Genomic DNA, 26939 nt, shown 5'->3' with positions numbered 1-26939 from the left:
AAACCATTTCAATCAAAGAGACCAATTACATATTTGGAATTACATCTTGTTTATATCTTGTTTCAAAACCTTGCCCCAGGAATAAAACTATTTTTATATAAACCTTCGAATGAATGGGAAGACTTTGTATCTTCTTTTGATCTTGACATGGGGACTCCAACATGATAAACTCATTTGAATTAAAAAGCAGAACTAACATGAATGTTTATTTATTGAAACAGCTTCCCTTGTTTATTTCCGCCAGTCTAATACTTTGAGGAAGGCCACCCACGAGACACTCTTTTGAACATGTTTTCGTAAAAGCTGGTATTGGTGTATTTTTTTCTTTGTTCAGTTTTCTTCAAAGATTAGAAAAATCTAAGTTTACATGAAAGCATTTAATTCGTCTTCATTTAATATTAATTATTTTTCTGTTTGCTTTAGGTTTACCTCCCAGATGGAAAACTGTTTTCCTTGTTTCACAAATTAACTTGCGGCTCAAGCAGTATATGGAAATAACAAAAAGAGCACAGTGTTTGAGGTCCGTGGAACCCTGAACTGTAATCAGACAGACTCTCTGCATGTCAGCTGTTGTAGCTATTTTGGGCCTCAATGATTCATCAGAGGCCGTTTGGAGGTCTGATGTGACTAGATGTGTCACACACCACTAATTGTCAGTCTGGCCTATTGGCTACTAAGCTTTGACCAACCCCTGAGCTCTTGAAGAAACCTGGGAATAAGTGGGCACACAGCCACATCTAGATCTAGAGAACTGTGGTGTAACATAAGAAACACAAATGAAATGCAGTAAAGGACAATTTATCATGATTAGTATTAAACAGACATTAAAGACAGCCTACGAACTGTTCTCACTGCTGCCGTCTGGTAGACGATAAAGGAGCATCCAGACACGGAACAGACTCTCTGACAGTTTCTTCCCCCAGGCCATCCGGCTTCTCAACCAACAACTTTAATTTCAGTTGACCATTGATGACATGATCACACCTATGTTTTCTATACACTCTCACCCACACTCTTCACTTCATATCTAGACTATAACACTGTTGGCATTCTTGTATTTTTGTTTTGCCATGTTATTCATTAATATGCTATTTTTGTATACTTTTTGCTATTTGCTTTGTTATTGCTTGTGATTCGTATTTATACACACACACACACACACACACACACACACACACACACACACACACACACACACACACACACACACACACACACACACACACACACACACACACACACACACACACAAGAATGTCGATGGTCAAACATACTGACAATCCATACACCATCTTGCATGTAACATCAGCATGGTATGTTTGGTAAAAGTTGATAACAGATAATACAATCGCCTGGTATTAATGCTTCTCTTCTACATATTTACAACACTTCCATTTTGACATTTCACATTTTACTGGCATGTTCTACAGTAGGCCACTCACGTATCTTGAACATCAATTAAATCACATGCTATCAATTGGCTTTAAATAATTGGGATGTGTTAAGTGTTCATTGGGATAGCACCAGAACATGATTGTGTTAGACATTCCTGCAGAATGTAGGATGTCCTTCGATCTACACAGGTGCATGTACTTCAGAAAGTGCGCGCGCGAACTGTAGGGAAGCATCATACAGTATTTCTAGACCTCGCGACGCCCTCAGTCTCCCACACAGCCGGGGAGAGATAGGAGCAGCCCATACAATAGCGCATCCCCCTGAAAACCCACATCATGATATTTTTGCGTAACATAATGTTAAATCTTCAACGTTAATCTTGTGATAAGAGTACGAGTCACGGGAAAGCAAAGACAATTCAACACGCTGTCTGTTCAGCGTAACCTCGCGGCAGCTAAAAGGGTTCAAAAAACAGAATCTGCTACTGCAACGAAAGCGACTGAAGTTCATCATATCAGCAATCCGCATGCTTTTACGAAGATTAAAAGAGTGATTGAGGTGAGTATTGTTTCCTACCGTCATGCATACTATAATAGGCATTACACAAGAGAAGTTGATTTTTACTCGGTTACATCTTAAAAATGCTTGACAGCATTGAAAATACTACTGTGATGTCGGCTTAGCTTGGCCAAGCCTTGTGCAGATGAGAGAAGAATCCCGTTCCCAATGCAACTTGATTTCTATTCCTTGTTTTAAAGAGGGCTTTGCAGTCCAAATGTTGGCTGAAAGCAAGCAAGCATCTGCACCAACACATCCAAAACACGCTACAACTTTACCTACAACATTTGCACCCATTGCATTTATCGTTATGGATCACATTACAATCGTAATACACAGCGTTTTTATTGGAATATCCATTTGAGATATACGTAATAAATGGTGTTGTATAACATAAACACAAGTGAAATGGAGGAACTATGGTCTAGATGTAACCTCCAAGCCGCTCTAGTAGATTATCCTTTAGTCTAGAACATCCCATGTCCTGGGGTGAGAGTGACAGCTCCATGGCTCATCTAAAAAGCCCATGGCCAAACTACAGCTCATTACAGCTGAAACAGCTTTGGATTCTGTCAACTGGAGACTGACTGTCTCATTACAGGTCACTGAGAGGGGCAACTCCCCCTATCCAACTCAACTTGTAACAATCAGATTTAAATGGAATGAATTTATTTTCATTGATTGATTCTATCAAAACAACCATACATCATACACACAAAAAAATTCAGTCATTCAGTTGTGCACATTTGACAGGGTTGCTTTGTGTTCAATTATTAAAAGACTAATATTCACATCTAATTATAATCGTCACTATTGACTGTCATTGCAATTATAGTGACGGGTATGCACATTTTGACCAGATCTCAAATTAAGTTGATTCTCTTGAATTGTTAAGAAGGCAAAGCGTAATCCAACTTGACAATGTTTTAGTTCAAAATTTAGTTCTATCTTTTCATGCCCCTAGTGCTGGACTTGTTACCCACTTTCAGCTAATCATTTAATTTCAATTCATTTCAAAAAATTTATCTAATCCTATTTGACTCCAATTTCATGACATTTATCATAATTCAGCATGGAAAATTTATTGACATTTGATTGCATTTAATTGTTGACTGACCATTAGAAATTGGTCACTTTTCATCCCCGCAAGTCCTCCAGTTGAACTGATAGTTCCTGCTGTTTTGTGATTACAAGAGATGGAGCAGGTCTAGGTGAAATATGTGACTGCTGCAAGATTGGCTCACAGTGGCGACCTGAAGTGTTATCAGAATGCCTGTGACAGTGAAAATCCACTGAACCTGTCTCTACTATAGAAAATAACTGGGTGGACTTTGTGCTATGTTAAGCATGATTACATTAAATTGAGCACAAGTGCCAAAATTAGCTGTGGCAATACTCTTAGCCATCCAGGCATGGATCCAGCTCTCATCTCTGGTTAATCAGAGGTGCTCTGATGGCGCATGGTCAGATGCTTAGCTGGTTCAGTGAGCATCATGCTGATGCAAGGATTGAATTTCACATTTTTATGGAAGGAATGAGGCATCTCAAGTACCAAAGCCATTTAAAACTTCCTTAGTAACATGCTTTCAGTTGAAACTTTTGACCTTTTCTCAAAAAAATAATCCTTAGTATCCTTATTAGGATACATTTGGTGTAAATGTGAGAAGGTGTCATGAACATATTACAATAAATAAAAATAGTCATTTCCTGACAGAGTATAATAGCATCTCTGATAACTCTGTAAACATACATGGTAATGATTAGGGATACATCAAAATGATTGGCTGGTACAATATTAATATTACATGAAGACTACAGGTTCATAGCAAAAATATATATCTGCCTATTCGTACCCTTTGTACATCCAGTTTGTAATCAACTTTTGAATTATGCTATTGAACAGATTTGACTTAAAATGAAAAAGTAATACAATATAATTTTTAATCATTTTTGTAACATTCAGCTTTTTGGGTTAATCTCGAATGTGTCCTTTCTTCAAAGAGAACAGACTTTTTCCTCCAAACATGGTTCTCCTGCATATTAGTGCTCGATGTCCCACTTTTGGAGCAAAGTGAATGTACTGTTGAGGATTTTCAGAGGATGGAGTCAGTTGTCAAACTTTCATTGAGCCTTGTCTTAAAGTGCATGAAGAGTACAGACAAGCAGCTGTCAATGCTACCTTAAGATTCTCTCATTGTACATCTAATTTATAACCCAGCAAAGGTACTCCACACATCCTGCAATAGCAATGTCTTAGAGAAGGTGAAGGGAAGTAGCATTCAAATGTTAAGACAGAACAGATAAAAAAAAAAAAACAGAACCAAGTGCTCACTTTTACAGAAAATATTCAAAGTTCACCATCATGTGAGTGGCAATTAACCTAACTGCACAGCATGTACAGTAAGAAAAGAACACATCTGAATACATTTCAGACAGTGGATTCCTCTGCTAATTGTACAAGCATCGTTCTTCACAATCCTCATTTGACAAAGATCACAACACATTGTACATTTTAATGGTCCCATCCAGTGTAATATGTGTTTCTGACAATACCATCAAAATAAAGAAAGACACAAACACGAACACTAAAGAGGTATCATCTGTGTATGTATTTTTACAGTATAATTATTCCAGTTTCAGCAATAACCGTACCCAACTTATCACCAGTTTTCTGGTGATAAGTTGTGTGTAGAGTTTTTTCTTATGAATATTCCTTTATAAACTAAGCAGTCCAGAATTGATATTTCAAGATCAAACACTACATTAACCATTCAAAATAAAGTAAATTGAATAGTAATATGATTGGTAAATCTACAGAAAGGCACTTTGCAAGTAACCTTGTGAGACAGCAGGATTTGTGAGATCATGACCTCGTGAGAATCCATCTTGGCATCTTAAGTTATTTGTTTGTGCCTGAAACCCCAATGGTTTGGACCAGTTTGGAACTATTGGTAGCTGCGGGTGTGGTTGAAGTTATCCTATAATAGAGAGTGATAGACAGATGGTTCATCCAATCACCTGCCAAGTATTTTTTGAAAGTGCCTACCTTTTCCTAACAGTTTCCAATGTCGACTTCCCAGATGGGTGGCAAAAATGTTATGTGTAACAAACTTTATTTTCGAAATGTCTACATAATTCAGAGATTTTTCTCAAAACACGGGGGTTATTTTTTAACTATAACCATAAGTAGTAGGAAAGGAAAGTAAAGAATGGAAAGTAAGTTGTAAAGACTATGACCTTTTTATTTGGCAATGTATCATAACTAGCAATGCACCGATGTATCGGGTAACTATTAACATCATCACATATTACTAACATTAATGTAATTTTTCCATAAATTGTAGGTATTTCTTCTGTTTTATTTTTCTTCCTATATTGCAGTTTGTGGTTAAGTACCTCTAAGTGTTTATCAGCTTGTGAAGCTGGTTTTTATTCCACAGTTTGACATCAAAACAGGTTTCATGATATCCCTTGACAGGCAATTAACTAGAGACATTTCCCAGACATTCCAATAGGGAGTGATAATTAGACGTCGGTGAACGGTAAACCGTAAATGTGATCGAATTTGAGTCAATATGAACAGGCTCTATAAAAACATGGAGAGTTCCTTCACCTCTCCTCTAGTTCAGTTAGGCTTATAAGTGTTGCCATATAAATTACTTCTCATTTTCACTTTTCTGGTAGTAATGCGGTTGATGGCTAGATAGTTAACATTGACATTGCTGTGTGCTCCTAGATTTTTTTATTTAACAGCATGCTGACTTGTTGTTGCACAATAACTTTGTAACTTGGTAGGCATAGTTAAACTTATTTAGCAGTTTTATGCATTTTTGTTACTGTGCCAAAACCCCGAGATAAATAAAAATTACATCCAACATACAATGTTTTTAACCTTTAAAGGAGTGAGTTATTTTTCCAAAACGGAAGCTAGCTAGTTTTAGTTAGCTTCCGTTACCTAGCAACCTAGCATAATACTCGTAGCAATGCTACTACCTGCTAGTGTTACTTGTTAGCCTCCTAATTGTAAATTTTGAAGCCATACTGTAGCGTTTGTCATATAGTTTTTGTCTATCGGAAAATAGTCGGTTGGAATGTTCAGAATCACATATGTGTGACGCTACTCCTTAACGGGTTAAAAGGACAACCATTTTGACAACGTGAATGGTGTCTAGTGCATACAGTATTTTAGTTTTTAGTGATTGTGGTAACACTTAACATTAAGGCTACCTTAACTGTAATGCAGCTGCATAGCAATACCTGTACTAAAAAATATTGTATGTGCATACAAATATTTTTTAATTGAATTATATACACTACCGTTCAAAAGTTTGGGGTCACTTAAAAATGTCATTATTTTTCAAAGAAAAGCACTGTTTTTTTCAATGAAGATAACGTTAAATTAATCAGAAATACACTGTACATTGTTAATGTGGTAAATGACTATTCTAGGTGGAAACGTCTGGTTTTTAATGAAATATCTACATAGGTGTATAGAGGCCCATTTCCAGCAACTATTACTGTATGTGTTCGAATGTTACATTGTGTTTGCTAATTGCCTTATAAGACTAATGGATGATTAGAAGGATTAGAATTAGAATGCCAAAGGTCTGCAATGTTGTAATTGCTGCAAATGGAGCATTATTTGACGAAAGCAAAGTTTGAAGAACAAAATTTATATTTCAAATAAAAATAATTATTTCTAATAATAATAATTAACCTTGTAAATGTCTTGACTATATTTTCTATTCATTTTGAAAGTTATTTGATAAATAAAAGTGAGTTTTCATGGAAAACACGAAATTGTCTGGGTGACCCCAAACTTTTGAACGGTAGTGTAAGTGTTAGCAGTATGTCATTACAAAGGGTCGTAGCCTCAATCACAGCATGGGGTAGGAGTATAAGAGGCAGTTGAAGGTTAAGTTACCAAAACAAGATCAATACAAACATCCACTTATTCCTGGAAAGTCCAACTTTCCCCATACAAAGTTTTGCTTGTGTAATCTCTCTAATAATAACACGACAGAGATGGGGACTCGAGTCTGAGACTCGGACTCGAGTTGCACTTAAGTCGCACAAACAGTGACTTCAGACTTGACTTGCGACTTGACCCAAAAGACTTCAGACTTGACTCGAGCTTCAAGACTCGTCAACAACGTATGGGGGAATTGTATGGTGAGCTGCATGTTCCCTTGCCTGGTCCTAACCAGACCCTCTGGTCTGGGATCGCTCCATTGACAAGCGTTAACTTCCTTGAAGGCGGGTACTCTGTTGAAGTTTAAAACTATTGGATCTGCCCAGAGCCACTCTGATCTGCCATAACCAATCGCTGGCGTTCGCCTTAGCCAACTCCTTCACCACTACTGTAACGGAGCTAGCTGCCTTAGCTGGAAAATCAAACTTTTCCCGAACCCCGTGGGGAGGAGGGCCACAACATCATGGCCACCAACAAAACTCTGTAAGGATTGTTCTTGCTCCGGCTTTAACTTCTGGATATTCGGCAGCGTTGCCACAATGGACCGAATAGCTTCGCTTGCATCTTTTTCCGCCGCCATTACTGAACTACAACTCAAACTAGCGCACAACATCAACGTCATCGTTCTCAGCCACTCCCTCTGTTTACTGATTGGACCGACAAAAAGTTGATTTGAGAAAACCGACTTATATGCCGAATTCCCAGACCTAGTATATAAGCAAAATTAAAATTGAGCGGAAGTACGTAGGAGGGCAGAGCCAGGCTACATGTTCCCTGCCCTTTGCCATAATGTGCAACGTAACGCATGCGCTATGCCTATATGTGCGCGCACTCACATATTAAAAAAATGCATTAAAGATGGCGACACCAAGTCCTCCCGGAGTTGTGCCTTTTGTCATTAGTTTTGCTTTCATTACCTTCGTAAACAGTGGCAGTAACCGAACAGCTATAATGATGCCGAATCAACAACATCGAACTTCATCAGGCATCTCAACGCACCCAGATAGGTCAGTAACTTGCTAAAGTGAAAGAGACGTTAAATTGATGTCAGAAATATTAATCTATCAAGCATTGCACATTGTCAGTCGGTGAACAAGTTAAGAAAGCTTTATTGCTTGCGGCTGCAAGGAGACAAAACATCACACGCCATGGTGCTACACAGTTTGTCCGCTAGCATGTTGTGCTAGCTACCTATTTAAACAGACCCGCTCCAGACAGTCATTGGTTAAAACAATGCAAGAATATGTTCCATGGCTCTTCTTTCATTGGCTCCCTTGCATAGACCTGGCGCGCGTGTGTGCGTGCGTGCTTGTTTACGTGTGTGCGTCCCTTGCAATGGACATTTACAACATCAACCCTACCCCACTAGGTAAGCTAATGGTCACCAGACCTCAGTCTTCCTTTTAGCTCTGTCAAACAGTATCTCCTTTAAATAAACAAACAAACCCCCCTCTTCTTAGTCCTTAGCCCCAAGATACACACACACAAGAAATGCTGAACACACTATCATTTTATACAGAATGAAGTTACATCTTAAATTTTTCCGACAATTTAACATATATCGTCACAGGTAACAAGCTAACCATCGCAAAGTGTTGTGCTAATGCTGGGAACAGGCAAATTGTATCTTTATAATTGTACCTTGGCTGCAGTGCCCACAGTAATTTCAGAAATGGTTGGTGTATTAACTTTCAATACAGATGTTTCCCTCAAACTTTGAACACTGAAAAATGTAATGCATGATGAGGTTGGGCTTTACAGCCAGTTAGTAACACAGAACATACAAAACATGTATTCTTTGGTGCAGATACCAAAATGTTGAAAAATACAGTTATGAAATTGAAACATAGTTCTTAATTTGTGTTTCTTCAGATTGCATTACAATAGACCCCATACAGCTATCCTACAACTGACAGGACATGCTTTGAATTCATAAGATTTGACAATACAGTGTTAGGGACATATCAGATGGCCAGAGACTTGAGACTTGACTTGGACTACCAAAAAAGGACTTGTGAACATCTCTGTCCACGATCAGCTCAAGAACCGGGCACTCTGCAAAGTCCATATTCTGCATGTGTCCTCTTTATAACCCCACGGAGTGCAGTGCCGCGATTGACGTTGTTTGGATAAGCATTTCAACATAAAATGATGAAATAATTCACCTCCAGTTTGGCTTGCTCTCTTCACTTCCCAGTTAATATTTTGTATGTGTCCTTTTTATAATCCAACAGAGTACACTTTAGGTGTTACCTTAATCCTTGATCGTTTCTTATTATGTTTTACATGTTTATTTCCTGCACAATTAATGACCCTGAGGTAAGATTACAACGATCTGTAAGAAATCTTTTTAAACAAATCTCTATAATAGTAACACTAACTGCATGGGGGTTGACAGTACATTCTTGTCCAGATTGTTCATTTCTCCACATCTCACTCTGTCCGTCAGGTACTATATCTAAATATATCAAACATAAAAATCCCTAGAGAGAAGTATTTTAAAGGAATACATTACACTGTAATTGCTGCTCTTATGAATTGCAACTGGATGTGTTCAAAATCACTCCGTAATGGATGCATTATGTCTCAGCTTTCTGGGGACTAGGATATTGGCATCTACATGAAAGAGCTGCAGGAAAAGATCTCAATAGAATTGCTTCCATCTTTAGATTCTGGCGATGGTAAAGTAGCTTTGCCCAGGGGGTCACAAGAATGAAAGTCAGCAGACCACACTGAGGACTGAGTCTTCCCTTTTCCCACATGGCCAGTGCAAATGACAATAGCACATTACAAAAGCACAAATGTATGGATGTCCACGTGTTAGGATTGCACAGATTGCAACCAAGCTCTGTTGAGAATTTTGACGAGTTGCTCGTTGTCTTTTGATCAGACCTATTATCTCACTCCAAATGCACTCCAAAGTCGCAGCATAGAAGTGTCAAGGATTCAAAGCCAAAAAAATGAAATATGCATCACTGAAAATCAAACAAAGAACAAAAGAAAAACTGTCAGTCAAGAAGGATGGAATGGGTACTTTACTAAGCATCCACCATCCATCCTTTGCCCATGTTGGCTCTCTAAAACCAGCTGTTTACAGGGTTACCATTATTGCATCATAAAGTAGAGTAGAGCACAAAGGTTGACGTGGCAGATGTGTACCAGAAGGCACAGGGATTGTTGTTCCCCTGCTGGACCTTACATGCTTCAGAATTTACTTGCTACAATGAGGCCCTTGTCTAATGCAGACACAGCTTGCAATGAAAGGCCACTGAGGTACAATACGAAAACCTTGTTTTCCCTTGTAAACTCTCCCAACATCACCAATAAAATAAAATTGCAGTTAATATCTGACACTATTTGTGTTTTCCAGTCATATTTCCACTAATACATGAACTTTCCCAAAGTGAAAATGCAACTGAAATTGACAACAACACTAAATGACTTTGGAGGAAAATTCAAATAAGGTTGGATGATGCACCTATTACCTATTGTCCCCAATTCATGACAGGCATTGTAGACAAAGCTGGTGCTCAAACAAAGAAAGTAGTAGATTTTTGGGGGGAAAGTTCTTCTTGGGAAACAGCTGATAAATAGATGAGCACCTTTACTGCTGTCATGTGCACATTTAGCGATAACCCGATAAGCTTTTTGTTAGGCCTTGACACTGTTGGCTGTGGCATTTGTAGATAATGTCAACACATACTTTGTAAACAATTATAACATTGACACATTAATAGAGGTCGAAATAGTAATCTTGACTGTCAACACACATTGACTGGTTGTACAGTACATTCTTTACATGGATGATTTGGAAGATCAGTTTTAATCCAAGGCTGGCAGCGGTTTTGTTCACATTTTACCTTACAGTAGCAAAGGATGATATATAGTAATTTGATAAACATCTTATAAAAGAGAGAAGACAAACTATCAAACTGTACATAACATAAGATATATGATAATGGACTGATCTTGGCCATAGTAGTTTTTAGTAGTAGTTTTTGCCAGGCCTGACTACCCTACAGTAGAAGCTCCAGTAGCCTTCCGAGAAACAATTATTTTTACCCAATTATTTCCTCCTCTGAGACAAAGAGCAGTGAAATTGCATTGGATATTGACAGAACTGTGTGTTGTTTCTATGAACACTCTTGCTGTCAGGTTATTGATGTGAAGTCTACACAGAGCCTTGTAGAAATAAAGGAGGGCGATTATAGGCCTACTTTAAAATAGAACCATAAAACTGAATTGTGAAGCCCGGTTGAGAAAATATATGATATGTCAATAATGGATTTACATTGAAATGTTAATTGCCTGAACTAATTTAAAATTGTTTATTGGAACCCATCTCTGAATAAAGATAACTAAAGATAACTTATTTGATAATTCCAGTGTATTGTGGTGGATTGTTCAGGAAGGAGGAGGTACATGAGACAATCCTTGATTCCGAAACTGCCATAAATGAGCAAAACTGGTTCAGACGGGAAACCCTTGTGTCAGTTGGCAATCCTGTACAATCCCATTCACCATTGTTAACAGGTTGGTCTATTTTAGACCTGGAACTCAAGCTCTTTTGACATTGGCGCTAAGTGCATTTACAATGCTCATCATTTTCCAATTGTCATCCCCTCACCACCGCAGCCTCCACCCTTGGTTCTGTCTTTACTCAGTCAGGAGGAATGATGGATATCTGAGCTCTCTACCAATGATGTTGAGGACACCTTGCAGGGCTTGAAATTAATTTTTGTACTTAGTGGCACTGGTGCTCCCAACTTTAAAAAGCACCACAACAAAAGATTTTATTTGTTATAGATATTTTACGATATATTTTACGCGCTAGTTAGCTCCCTGTCACGTGAAAACGAAGCGACAAGAAGTGACTGACGGCTAATATTCACCAATCTAAAATCAGCATTAAAGTTTAGAACGTAAAGATGAAGTTTAATTGGTTATGTAACGTTGGATAGAATGGTGGACCGGTCACTGTGGCTTTAAAAATATAAAATACCCTTTCCTTTTACCATTTGCTTTCTTTTACTGATAAATTGCTAAATCAACATACTGTAGGACTGCCTACTGAAGATGATGGAATAAAATGTTACTGTGGCGGAATATATAGGATGTGAGAACTTCTAAAAGGGCTTTTTGATTGTTTTTTAAATAGATATTACTAATTATTCATTGAGTTCATATTTTATTTGTTATTAGCAATCAGTTTTTGAAGGGAAGTGGCAACGGAATTATAAGGACTGTCTTTTTTCCAAACTCTTCTCGTCAGGATACATTTCCTAATTCACAGATGGGGTTTTGAGTGAGCGTTGTGTTGTTTCTTTAAGACAGCAAATCTGGAGTGGAGGAGGGAGAAACAATGGAGAGCCAATGAGGAGGTGGCTGCACAGAAACAGATTGTGACACTTTGGTAAGGAGAGTTGCGCTGTGCAAGCGCGGGAGATGAGAGGGGGAGGGGGGGGGAGTGAGCGATGGCGAGAACGCTAAAGAGAGAGAGAGAGCGAGGGAAAATAAAAAACAACAAGGCAACCGAATATCATTGTGATAAGTGTTTATGGCACTTTTTGGAGAGCTAATTATCGGTTTCAGTTTGAGTCATGAAAATCCTTTAGAATAGTGGCGTGCACAGAGCGTCGGCAGGTTCCCTCTCACACAGAGACAGAGCTGACAGGGATGTGTGTGGTAGGCAGGGAGGACTGCCTGTCCCTTGGATTGGTACAGTACGTCCAATGTTGTTCATATCCAGAACAACCAACTTGCTGTGAGCATGGCATTTTATGTTGTTGTTTTTGCATCCCTAGTCTGTCACTCTTTCTCTCTCTCTCTCTCTCTCTCTCTCTCTCTCTCTCTCTCTCTCTCTCTCTCTCTCTCTCTCTCTCTCTCTCTCTCTCTCCCTTTCTCTGTCTCTTTCTAAACCTCTCCATTTCCTAAATTTCTGTTTCTTCTTTCTGCTGCTCACTCTCCTGGCCATCTTGTACAGTATGTCTCTCATTCTTGCTGGAACTGTCTCCCATCCATGTCGAATCTGTTCCTATCTCTCGCCTGCTCTCTCCCTGCATGCTGGCGTGGCAGTGAGTTTCTTCCCGCCTGGTGCATCCAGGATCTGTCAAAATGTCTGTGGTCTGGCGGAAGGGACACATTTGAAATGGAGGCAGCCCATGCTGCTGCAGACAAAGCTGCAGTGATGAGCTGTTTTCCATAATAAACATATTTCCAGTCACACCTGAAAGACCCCCAGATCTCATACCCTCACAATATAGGCTAGTAACATGTCATTCCAAACCTAGTTTTGACAAGAATTATCAGAAATAAAGGCTACTTAAAACAGCTCAAGACTTTTTTTATTTGACAATGTGAGGCAGTAAGTTATGATACCCCCCAAGAAAGTTAGTAAAATTGTTAAATAAATTCTTACATTGTATGAAAGAGCAGAGGTTAAAACCTTGGTGGCATTGTCAAGGCTTGTGTCAGTGTAATGATTTCTTGGCATTACGTCCTGCTATTTTCAAGTTGATCCACTGCATGCTGGCCTCAAGAATGGTGGGATTCTTGATACAGCCTGTAGATGGGACTAATTGAAGGGGGTCGCTGCCAAGATGTGGAGGGTCAGCTGATCTGCTTGGAGTTGAAGGAGATTTATGACCCCCCAGAACAAAGCCCTGTCTGCAGTGGGACTATAAACTATAAATCAGTAAGAACTGGGTCATATTGGGTCAGTGCTCCTCTGCTCACTGTAAACTGGTTCTGTTTTTCAGGGGCACATTTTACATGGTTTCATGAAAAACTGGTCTATCCACCGAATCTTCTTTACAGTGAGAGCAAATAACATCTTATGATTGTCGTATTTATTTTATGTTAATTGACACACGTTTGTCAATAGTATTCCCTACTGACTGTAACTTACCAGCTCACCTTAGTACACCCTCATGTATGAATAATAGAATGTGGGTAGTATTACATTCTGTAAATTACCAGTACATTTATGGTAAGACACAGCCAAATAATCTATGCCAAGCGTCGATGCTGAGGAGAAAAGACGTATCTTTATTTGTGTCAATAATGTTGCTTAGAGTTATCGCTGTGTTACTGGAAATCAATCACATGCAAATTCCTACAGTGGAAAGGAAATGCCTCTAAACATCTGAAGTGCCTTAATGAAACTGCCACAGAACAGTTGGGATTTGTTGATGTAGTACTTATCATAACATGGATGATAATTTACTCATACATAAAGACTGGACAGTATGCATGCTATATATCATGTCAGTGTAAATGTGATAATTACATGTGAAATGTCCTTTTGGCGACATTTAGTTGTCTGCTCCACTTGAGCTACAGTATAAACCATAGATTCATTTCATAATTCAGTCACATAGTTTTTATTTTGTATATATTTTTTCAATTCAAATGCTCCACAGAATGAGACGGCTTCAATGACCTTTCTAAGTTAAATGTTAATTTATACACTGTATGAAAAGAGATATGGTTACAGAATTCCAAGCACTCTGCAGCTGTGGTTGTTTATATGTGGATTATGTTCAGTTCACTGGTTGATAAGCACCCATATTGTGAAGTCCCAGTGGTTATGATTTGGTTATTGGTGGGTGAAGAATACAAATGGCCAAATCAACTCTCCTGGATCTGATGTTATTAGCTGTAGATATTGCGGTCTGGTCTAGAGAGGTCGACTCAGAAGAGTTTGTCATTCAGAGTGCGCCAGGAAAAGGCTTTGGACTTGGTTTTGAGGCCAGGGCTGTTAAGTACCATTATTATTTTATAATGCCCATCACAAAACCCTGATGTCTTTTTAAGATTGTACTAACTGCTCTGCAAATGAGGAGAAGAGGGTATGATTTATTCTGTGGCTGTACAGTACACATGTATAAAAAGAGTAAATGTGACTGATTCATTTAAGAATTGGTTTTAAGTTTATAATATTGTATCAGTTGCTGTTTCTTTTCACTATGACTTCCTTGCAGCATACTTTTTTGTGCTTCTGTAGAAGAGTATGGTGCTGATTCCCATACATTCTCTTTCCTTAAGTAGCATGAATAGCTGAATAAAGCTTCCCTCACAACCTTGAATTTTTTATGAAAGGACCAACTAGGTGCTATTGATCACATGTACTATTGACATGTTATTATGTCAGGAAACATTTTTCCCATGATGCTTATTAGAAAAACCTACTTCATTTTCAAGGGTTCTTGAAGTCTTACTGCATTGTCCTGAGTAGTGTCTCTGCTTAAAATGCCATCCTTGATGGTTCTCCTTCTACGTAAAGTAGTGCATCAAACTGAGGTCAGCCTCTTGGTCAACATGTCATTTTTGGATGAGGATGTTTCGATTAAATCAAAAATGTTTTGTGTTCATCTTTAATCTTCACATCACTTTGAAGCCATGGATAGGGCTTGGTATACATGACTTTACTATCTATGTTTATGCTGTCCTGGGGTTAGGCTGTTTCAATGCTGTCCACTACAGATTATTTTCTTTATCCGTGGCACTCCCTCCCTATTGTCTCCTGAGTGGGAGAGGGAGAATAGTGGGACCATGGAAGAATGCATGGGTGGTAAAGGCGAGTCCTGAGGTGGACCAGAGAGATTAGCTGGGAAATTGACACTGACAAATCTCATCCATTAAGACTTCATGGGAGGCAGGTAGAGGAAGAGGAGGAGGCAGGAGGAAGAAACCTGTGATTCCTGCCAGCACTATTTAAGAAAGCAAAACCCGCCGTGTCCACAGCTTGTGAGATAAAGAATCCAGGTGTACCGAGACTCTTCATCTGACTAATGTGTTTACAGCCAGAATAATGAATAGAGTGAAGGAAACGAGAGAGTAATTAATTTGAGCTGTTCATGCTAAATAACAAAGCAAATATGTGCAAAACTGTTTTATTTCCCGTTGGAGCTGGATTTTCTCTCTTGTCTCCTTTAATTAGGTACAACCAGCCTTACTCAGAGGAGGACCTGGTTATTGTTCTGTCTGCAGTAGCTTTTTAGAAATGTTCTGAGGGTTCTTGTTCTGACATTTTGTTAATTTGATGGTAAATATGAACTTCCACAAAACAAATCCTTCAATAATCCGCCGATAACTAAAAAAAGGCTAAAACTAGGAAGTTCTTTTTGCCTCTTTGTTCTTTAGGTTTGTGGGGCATTTTACATGCATAACACTCACAATTGCTTCGCAAATACAGTGTTTATGGGGTGCAGTGATTCATCAACAATAATCAACATAACAGCAGAGTTTATTTTGCTTCAGTAGATGTTGGGCCTGTAAACCTACCAAGGGCAGCAGAAACATGTCCAGCAACGTGTTTGTTGCCTGCCAGGGGCATATTTTCACACTCAAACAAACACTCTTCTATTTAGCCAATTATGTATTTTATAAGAAATTGCAATGACAAATTGACACGTTTTCACCTCATTTAATGGTTGTTGTTCAACTGAATTGTCCAATTAAAAAAACCAAACAGGTTTCCAAACAGGTGGAACATTTCTGTTGAATTTTATAATTGCAAAATGTTTCTTATAAAAGTGTTATTTTTTCAATTTAATTCAATGTACATTAACTAAATGAACAAGATATGAAATAGATGAGCCGTCTTGACAAAATAACCAAGTCCAATGTTCAGGGTGTACACTACCTGATTTATTTCAGACAATGAAGTCGTTTTCCTGAAAAGAAACCGTGCGCTCACTGTTGCTTAGCAACGTAGTAGTGCACGTAACTTGATGTGCCTTGTGTCTTGCCAGGGAGACCTCCAGCTACATCGAAAGTTGTCTTTATTGTTATTTAATGATAAGTTTAGCATGTGGGAGTGTCCTGCCTGTAAGGAAATGATGAGATGCCAATGAAAAGGAAGTAAAGGAAAAGTAAAGGAAGCAGATTGTTGTAAATTGTCCCACTGTACTTTCTTTCTACCTGTTTTAAGAAACTTGATGTTGATATGGATTATGATGTCCACCCTCATTGATTCTATCCTTGTGTAGTGTATGTATATAGCCATATTTGTAATGATGAGGAAATAATGTCCAATTCATAATGCGTGTGTGTTTTGGGGGTGGGGTAGGCTATGTGTTGTCGATGTGTGTGCATGTAAATGCTGTTTGCATATTCATAGCCGAATGCCTATTAAGACAGTTTTTCACACAGACCATTAAATTCATCACACTTATGTTTTTGGTGGTTCATCAACGAGACAAGCTGTTAAATATTCATGGTTGCCTCGTGTTCTTAAAATAAGACTCATTAGCACCCTCAGCCTTCCCAAGTCTTTTTTTTCTTAGGAGTTGTCACAGTCAAAGTGAAACACAAATATGTTATTCATCTCTCAGAATATACTGCACATCCAATATTTTTTGTGTGGGTTGCAAACTTGCTTAAAATACTTTGACTGACAATCTGTCTTTTTAGGGAAAAAAATATTATTGGTTAAAAAGAAAAGAAGGTAAATTTTCAACTTCAGTACAAGTCCAAGCATACCGGCATAGACGCGTCAACTTTCGGGATCCTACATTGTACCGTTTGTTCAAAGTTCATAGCATGTGCAGACCGCTCCTTGTGCTCTTCTCAGTGAGCCACCGGCTGCACCAGAGTCTTGATATGGGTTTTGTAGTACATGTAGTTTATACATTATTCAAATTTCACGAGGAAACATCTTGGCGGACTACATTGACCCTAATGTGCTTTTTTGTTCAGTGGTTCAAGGAACATCTGTAATTAATTTCAGATCTCACAGGCAAGCAGGGATTATCCTTTAAGTGTATTTGCCACCTATGGGTTAATACCCCTACCATGGGTATATTGTACTGGTAACTTTACCTATCTGCCATGGTTCAACATTATAACTTACCGTCAGAGCAAAAATAAGAATAACAATCCATTCAAAAACAAAAGTTTTTTTAAACTATTTTCTGCTCGGACTACTGAAAACCCAACATAGCATAATAGCAGCATCAGATCTGCCTCAACCTAGACCTGCCCAACCACTGTGGAAGTCTGTCTAAGACCACTCCAGAGCTAAAATATTAATAATATTATTTGATCTGCTAAATATTTTTGTCTCTGTTGTCAAAGACACTAATTTCATCTATAGCAACACTTTCCATAAGGTTACATTCAAAACCATGTAGCTACCTAGCAACACCTGTAATAACGGCAGTGGGGTTACATAGGAACTGTTATGTAGTTGCACTGTGGTTTAGTGTTGCAAGTTGTTGATGCGAGCGAAATTGCTATGGGAAAGGTTAGCCTTTCCAGGAGTAAGTGGATGCTAACATTGGAATTGTTTTGGTGAGTCTTCAACTACTACAGTCTTCAACTACTGCTTTACAACACTCACTTACCCCTTACACCCCTCCCAAATATAGTTTGATTTTACACTTTTGTAATAACCTATACGGCTATTTAATACAATTTAATTATATAGCAATTCATATGTACCGACAATATTTGTACATGGTAGTTAATCTAACCTAATGTAAAGTGTTGCCATATCTGTGGTATTTACACCTGACAGACTGTAAACATATTTGATTGGCTATGAATGACTTATTACTTATCTAGATATAGTTTTTTATGTACTTATATAGATTTTAGATTTTGGAATGTCATATATAAGACATATTTAAGGTTTGACATATTGTAAACATATTTGATTGGCTATGAATGACTTATTACTTATCTAGATATAGTTTTTTATGTACTTATATAGATTTTAGATTTTGGAATGTCATATATAAGACATATTTAAGGTTTGACACTACAAAGGACATTTAGGGCTACTGGCAACATTTTTGAATCTCATTTATACAACTAGGCTATCTTCAAATTTTATGTTGTAAAGTGGGCCTATATTCATATTCATTTCACAAATATCATACAGTACACCATTTTGACGATGACCTGAGGTGTGTCTCTCTGTTTGGTCAGATTTTTTTCAGAAATGTGTGCTCAGCGGGGCGTTTTATCTCTTTTACTGGCCTGGTCCACCCATGGGCAAGCCATTAACGTCCACTTTATAACAGCTTTTATATTTTATGACCTACTTCATCAAACTTTCATAGTCTCCGCTTTGCTAGTCTCTGTTTTTAGAGCAAAGTTATGTCCAAATTGAGAGTTCTACCTGGATCTCTGAGTGATTGGCCCTGACGGAACACTATATTTAGCAGTGCATCAGGAGAAAACACTTAATTCCTTTGACTATTGTTCATATTCAGCTTGGGCTAAACTTGTGTGTCCAAGCCAATACTCCTTTTGACATTGAAGAAAGCATGGCACATTCAGATACATTTCATGTAACATCATCAGCACTGGAAAATGGAAAATACTGTAAGTCGCTCTGGATAAGAGCGTCTGCTAAATGACTAAATGTAAAATGGTTTCATGAAGCTCTGTGTGATTGTAAGGAAGTTACAAAGCTGGGAGCTACAGTTAGAGGGCAACAGGCCGGGTGCCAGCAGAGTCTCTTTGTTAGTGCTCTTTGCGGGCACGGCAGGCAACTGGCTGCTGTGCCAAACTACAGTGTGTCTGGGGTAATATGCTGCCCTTAGATTGCTGGGGCCTGTCTAGGGTGTGGGAATGGAGATTAGCCTGTGCCCAGACTGATATGTAGCAGACAGGGCCACGTGCTGATAGAAAACTGGAAGGGAGGGAAGGCTGGGGAAAAGTGATAGGAAGGACCAATACTGCTCGAATGCCTGGATATCCACATATTGGAAGGAGGAAGACACTGATACCACAGTTCGCATTGGAATTGTTTAAGAGAAACACACTCTGGCATGGCTAGCTGATTTTCTGCATGGTGGTGAAGGCATCAATAGGGACAGTGTCTTTTTTTGAGATCCAAAAGGCAAATATTGAGATAAACCTCATTGTTGATAATAGACACGCCTAGTTAGTTTGACTTTTCTCTTAAAACAGTAAAACGCTATAGTTAGCTTAAACGCAGTGTGAAATCGTGAGGTTTGCAAAATACCCAATCACTCTTGCTCTTCACTGCAATCATGATTTCCTTTTCTCCCATATATCCACCTGTCATTGCTTCCTGTGACTCGCTTGGCACGTTTATGTTATCATCACAACATTCCTGAGTAGGGTCACCCATAAATCTGAATAACGGTTTGAAATGAAAGGCCTTTATATTGTATGTGGCAGACGGGACATATAAAATAGAGACTTCCCTAAGGGAATGCAGGAGAATGGCTGTTAAATGATCTGGCCTCCTGCAGGACAAGGCAGCACTCAATCACTGGAGACAAGCCTAGCCCGGGGGGAATAAGGAAATATATTACGCCATTGAGAAGAGAGGAAGAAAATATGAGGCAAACAAGGTCCCCTCCGTTTCCTGTCATCCCTGGCATCCCCTTCCATCCTCCATCCCCATTAACTGTCTACTGTATGTGGAGTCATAACAGGGTTTATTACTGCCGCAAATGCTGTCCACAGCCAGAGACCTGCAGTTCCTGTCACGGGTGACATTATGAACCCAGTAAAAATGTGGCAATCAGGATCACTGATTGTGATTGTTTTATTGGGAGTGTCTTATGGTCAGCTGACGCCATCTGCCTGGCGCTGTCACTTTTTTTTCACTGTCGCAATACTAGTGTGCTATACATGAAGTGATAAGTGTGACGTGGGTTGGATATTTCCTGATAACTAAAGGTGACAATTAAACAATACATAGAAATGCGAAAGCTTTAATATGTTCTTGTGGGTTTCACTCGTGCAAGATGCAGCTAAACTTTCAGATCCAGCCTGTTCTACACCTTTTAATTGCGATATTGTTTTCCTCTTATGCCATGCTTTGTTTGAAAGCCCTGATTACAGAATTACATTTGTCTTATTTTTTCCTTCCAGATGCATTAGCTCTCACAGGCGAGCAAGCTCTGCTCTGCTATGCTCTTGTCTGCACTGTTCTAACCTGCTCTGCTCTTACTGTAGATCCTGTTCTCTGCATTAACCAGTCTTCTGTGTGGCATTGGGACCTGAGCTGATGATCTGTGATGGAATGATCAGTTCGACTTTAGGTTTTGCAGGTCTTTCTGTTCCACCACCACCACCTTTCGGTGTCACGCCACTGCTCTCTGCACTTTGGCTTCCCAAAGCGAGGCAACTTTTCCGCCTCCCAGTATCCAGCTGTGGGGTGATTGAAACAAGAGTGAGCTCTTGTCAAGGCTCCAGCCACCATGTAATTGAATTCTTCCACGTTTTGCAGGAGTGCACCAAAGCATAGCCCTGGAAAGAGGGTATATACACTCAGCACTCAAAGACAAAGCCCATATTCACACACAACAAACACAGAGGGGTGTTTCCACATACTGCTTTTAGACGCAATATCGTTGCAATGAAAAACGGGAAATCAACCTTTGGAAAGTACTCGAAAGTTGGTTTGGAAAGTATGCCTCTTATGTTTCAGTGATCGGGTGCCTGGAGTCAAATCGCCTCTCCAATTCTTTGTGGATAAGTACAGTAGACAAGTTTTCTATTCTGTTGTAGGATATTCTGTTGGCTCGAGCTATGGAACTAGTGGTAGCATATGATGTTTGCGCAACAGTATACATTTTTCTTAAAACTTTCTATTCAAAAAGACAGTTTGAAGTCAAAACTGGATTAAATGGCCTTGGCATTTAACCCAATTTAACCCAATCTAACCCTAACCCGGACTGTCAAAGCCAGAACCAAAACTGTGGATATGTGTAAACATTGGAGCTCCCTTGTATATGGTTTCCATCTGAAGATCAATGGGTTTAGCTTGAGTGCATCCCTTACTGCTTGGATCCCCAGGCATCTTGGTGCCAATTTACTCTACTAACGTCCTTTCCATCATACACAAAGGACAAAGCACTCAGGGCCTCATGTACTTCTAGCACTTTTGCGCCCACTTCAGGCGTATTTGTTTCGCAATTTGCGCGTAAAAGCATGGCGAGGGATGTACAAACATGCCACACTGAGGTAAAAGCGCAGACGGCCTGTCGCGGGAACTCAAAATGGCAAATTGCACTTTTCTGTGTCATGCATATGCATTCACGGGAGGGTCAAGGGGAAAGTGGGAGTTTCCCATAAAGAGATGGGAGGGGATGCGTAAAGTATTCCTCGATATGTACAAAAAACGCCTGTGAAAGCACACCTCTATTTTGCGGCGAAAATTCTCCGACTGTTAAAAGCAGGCGTAAACCAGGATGCGCATATGCCTCCTGGTGAACTGGCAGCTGTAACCCAAGCAATACGAAGACATAGGCCAAAGTATTTTTGCCACAAGGATCACACTTTTTGAGTTGAGTGAACAGGAACCCCCCCCCCCCCCCCCCCGCATAAAGGATTGCCCACAGAGCTATCCATCCATCATCTGCCGCTTTTCCGGGGGTCGGGTCGCGGGGGCAGAAACCTAAGCAGGGAGGCCCAGACTTCCCTCTCCCCGGCCACTTCCACCAGCTCTTCTTCGGGGACCCCGAGGCGTTCCCAGGCCAGCCGAGAGACATAGTCCCTCCTGCGTGTCCTGGGTCTTCCCCGGGGCCTCTTCCCAGTGCCCACAGAGCCATATTTTGGATATTAGTTATATTTAATGTGCTACGCTGAAGTGCACATTTCTATTCAGTCAAAGCAATTTATTGGTCTGGATGCCTTTTGTCCGAATCAAAGGTATGTTATCCAAACACCATATGTGTGCATACCATGTCAAAGTACCTAGCTTAACTCTGAGGTATTGCTTATGTCACTTGCCAGGCCTTGGATAAGACGTTGGAACTAAATGTATTGAAGGGATTACATACCTTATTTATATATACTTTTTTGAGCAGCCAAGTAATAAATTGTGTTCCATAGGGATCAGATCAGATGAGTAGGGTTTGCCAAAACAGTGGCCGCTTCCAAATAGATAGTCAAGGATAGAAACCAATGCTGTAATTAGGGTTGGTCGGGGCAGTCCCAGGCTCTTTAAAGGACAGGGTTATGCACTAGATGGCACCTAACAATTGTCGGCTCTATATAAATTGCTATAGTACAGATGAGCCTTCTGAGAAGAAAACCTTATCTTAGCCTCAGTAGTTTGAAAGTGAAAGGAATTTACATCTCCACAGCCTTTAGAAAATAACACAGGTGGAGAAAGCAACTGAAACTGGGCAACCACAAAATAAGTAACACCGCTTGGCCCTCAGAATTGTCACCCTCCCACCCACAGCTTTATATCATATGAGCCTGCAGTTACAAAGTGTATTGATAACACTGGGAAATGAAAGCAGGAAGAATAGGAAGAAATAGAGAGGGAGATAGTGACAGCCTATGGGCAGTGAATCCCCTTGTAAAACCCGTTGTCTGCCTTGTCTAGTGGTGCCAGAAGCTGATTCCAGCAGCCGGTGAGACTTGAGCTTTCTGTAAAGCCTTGTTACAGTATGCCTCTTGGATTTTAGCCTGTAGTGTTGTTTCCCTAGAAGACTGCTGAGCACGTACTGCTTTATAAAGAGCTCTCCCAGTTATCCAGTGGGGCTGGGGTGGGAAAAAAACACCTCAGAGCCCAGCACAGCAGTTGGTGCTCGAGGGTACTTCATAGTGGAAACTGTTGTCTCTGCAGAGCAAGATATATAAGATATAGATAAGATTTTTCTAGATAATTTACCTTGGGTTGGCTTCACTGATTCCAAATATTCTGTTATATTTCATCATCACAGCCAAACTTTAGCCTATGTTTTAAGGTTTTACATACAGTAAATGGGACCTATGCTGTATTGCTTGGAGCATATTCAAACTTATTTACTGTAGCTTTGAAACTATAATTGTAAGAAAAATCCAAACATTTAGCATGTCACAAATGTGGAGCATCATGCTTTAAGCACACATTTACGTAAAGCATTTGGTGGTGTCATATTTCTGAGTGGCGTTTGTGAATGAAGTGGCATCATGGGAGACGATTTCATTTTGCTATCGCACGCACACTCCCCCACAAAGCCACGAGTATGTCCTTGTAATGCACACGCCAGTAATGGAGAATTTAATTGTCTGGGGAAGAGATAAACAAAAGAGATTACTGTGCGTTATTGGTTAACCTATAAAAGTGGCAAGTGTATTTATCAGTCTCTTTGCTGGCAGGCGCCAACATATAGTGACCTTCAATAGATCCTGGATAAGATGTAGACTGTTTTATGATTTGACAAAACGCAGTCAACCTTTTTTAGTATAGCCTAGAGGTTTCTCTGGACATCTATGGTATGTGGACTAAAAGAAGCCTGTTAAAAAGTTGTTTCGGTAGCTTGATGTGTATCGAAAATTCAAAAATGTTAATTTCATATGAACATGATTTCATACTATTTCCTGGGACCTCAGACACTATGTTTTAAAAGAAGGCTGCTTCCGGCCAGCTCCGGGTCCAGCTTTAAAAATGTCAGACATATTATTTATCGCTTCCATATTTAATGAGGACTCACCCTGAGAAACAGATGGTGCATTAGCTGTAATAAACTAGAGCTGACTTCGGTGATTTTGAGAGAGAATACAAAATTAAGCAGTTAAGCTTCACTTTTCAACATCACTGTTTTGAGGGGGCGGGGTTGAAGGTTTTTAATGTGCAGAGTGCATGTTCTTGGCGGGTGGCAAACAGACCCCTTTAATAACTTTCGACAGCTTCGTATTGCCCCTGGAGAAGCTTTGTATATTGATGCAGAGAACAGACATTACTGTAGGCTCTGACCCCTTTGTTAGCGGCGCCAGCACTAAAGTTGCTGAGTGAGTGCTTCACATTGAACTCGAGCTTTATTGTTACGCTCAGCAGAAGTGTTTCCAATGCACACATTCAGGCTGAAGCATACCGTTTCATATTCACTTAAGTGTGTGTACACCCACACGGTCATTTACTGTACTAACAGACATAGCAAGGTGCACTGCACATCCGTGGTTATTCAAATTCACTTTGGACTTACGTCCTGTGTTATGGATGTTGCCCAGAACAAATCGATGTGACCCCGAACAAAATCATATTCATGTCATCTTCTGACTGAGGCAGAGATCAAGCCTTTATCTCAGCTTTCAAAATGACTACAAAGAACCCAGATGGTTTACTATCATGCACTCTGTAATGGCTTCAAAGGCTTGGCTAGGCAGATAATGTAACCAAGTTGTCATCCTACAACCAAATTTTTTTTTTACACGTTTTGCGAATTCTTCCGATTGCTTAACCTCAGCAGGGTACAGGGAATAGTGTGTGTGGATGCTCCATGTCATCCTCCTGTCTCTATGGACCCCGAATGGGAAATGGTGGCAGCTGTTAATGGCAGAACGAGCGTCGATGCTCCCCGGTCTGCATCTAATGATAATGATTAGAGGAACGAAACAAAGACTTGTTTAGTTGGCACTAAATGTCTGTGCACAGTGGATTGAACACAGCTGAGTTCTAGAGGGCCTCTGGTACAACAACTCCAAGGGAGGGGGTCACGAGAATGACATCCCAGTTCAGTGGTATGCTTACAGTTGCGAGAAAATTGGTTTTCAACCTGACGGTCAGTATTCAAAAAGGATTCAATCCATCTTTACAATCCATGTTTTTCTTACCTGTCAGCACACAAAAACGTCCAAAAAAGTTGTCAAGTTTGCATGTTTACTTCATCTGACCTTTGTTGACTTGATATCATTCAGTCATCTAAGGATTCCATTCAATCCCAGAGTACTTAAAGGCAGAGTCTGGTCCAAAGTATAACTCCAATTGCATCAGCTTGGAAGAGTGACAGCTAATGAGGCAGTTGTAAGATGGTGATGGGTTGCAGATTTCAAGAAGGCAAGAAGTATGTACTGTAGCCAAATTCCAGACATGAGCTCTGTCATGTAAATGTAGTTACATTACATGTAATCATACTACCTTTGAACATTTGATATATTTCTGTTAAAGTTTTTAAATTAATTCCAATATATGTTTTCATAAGTTCACTATTAAAATAAAGATACTGTTTACACATAAACCCTGAAAACTTTACTTTACTATGAACACAAATGAAGTGTAGAAACATGCACATCCACAATATTGGCATCCTAACTTGTAGACAACAGGCTTTCAGAGGCATCCTCTGTCTGCTTGCTCAAATGCAAACATCACTGTTGCGAACTGGGGGGGAGGTCTTAACAAGCAAAAAGAAAATCCCTAGAGACGGGCTGGGAGAATAAGAGACTGAGAAAGAGGGAGAGAGGGAGAGAAAGTAGATCACCGCAGTGTGTTCATTGGGACGAATGAATGAATAAATTGAAGGTGATGGCGACGCTGGCGATCCTCACAGCAGTGAGACATTATTGATTTCTAAAGAGAAAATTCATTCTTTATGCGCCCAGGGAACTCTCTCCTTCTCCCTCTCTCGCTCTTTCTCTCCTTCTCCCTTCCTCTCTCTGCTGCTGTTAGCTACCAAAATGCACTCTGGAGTAAAATCCGATCTACATCAGGGCCAGCATTACCGGTGGTACAGTGTCTGGAACTAGTCAACACACATTTTGGCAGCACTGAAGGTATGTCTTGTCCACCAGGCTGCGATTAAGCATTTGCATTTAAGGTAGCACGTGCCTGAAATTGACGTGTGTCAGGGATCCCTGCACTTTTGAGGTGTCATTTTCTAGTAGTTCTAAAGAGTTTCAAAAGTGAATATTTGATAAAGGAGAACATTTCTCTCTCCTGGAAATACTGTATATAATATATATGTATTGTATTTACTTACCTATAATACACTTTGTGTGTGTTTTGCATGCTTGTGTATTTGAAGATGCTGTGTTGCAAGGGGAAGTATATCGCTTTGGCACTGAGCGATAGCGCTGCAAAGTTATCAGCTCTTTTCATTTCTGGGCTGACACTCTGGGTGAAAGATTTTGAGGTGAGGTGCGGAGTTGTGGATTAAAGATTATATCAAAGTCCCGCGAATAGGTATAGCGCTTCTGCGGAAGTGATGGAGAGAGATAGCAGAGGCAGCCCCAGTTCCCGGTGATAGGCAGAGACTGCAGCCAAGTTTATCATGAAGTACAGGGAGACGGTATTGGATCAAGATGGTGG

General features: G+C 39.7%; 1 protein-coding gene across 5 annotated transcripts in view; it reads left to right on the top strand.

Moving 5' to 3' along the window:
* Positions 1 to 1611: 1611 nt before the first annotated feature.
* Positions 1612 to 26939, top strand: part of mgat4c (mgat4 family member C) — a 64262-nt gene continuing 38934 nt past the window's right edge. For 3 of the 5 annotated variants that reach the window (XM_062461777.1, XM_062461776.1, XM_062461772.1), the window contains exon 1: positions 1614 to 1953. The gene's annotated coding sequence lies outside the window, so the exon portion shown is untranslated. Of the gene's footprint in view, positions 1954 to 12226; positions 12339 to 26939 lie in introns of those variants that run through there. The other 2 variants (XM_062461773.1, XM_062461775.1) reach the window with 2 other exon arrangements.

This window comes from Osmerus eperlanus, chromosome 5, assembly GCF_963692335.1.
Source record: "Osmerus eperlanus chromosome 5, fOsmEpe2.1, whole genome shotgun sequence".
Taxonomy (NCBI): Eukaryota; Metazoa; Chordata; class Actinopteri; order Osmeriformes; family Osmeridae; genus Osmerus; species Osmerus eperlanus.
The sequence above is the reverse complement of the archived record's forward strand: the minus strand, read 5'-3'. Positions and strand labels throughout refer to the sequence as shown.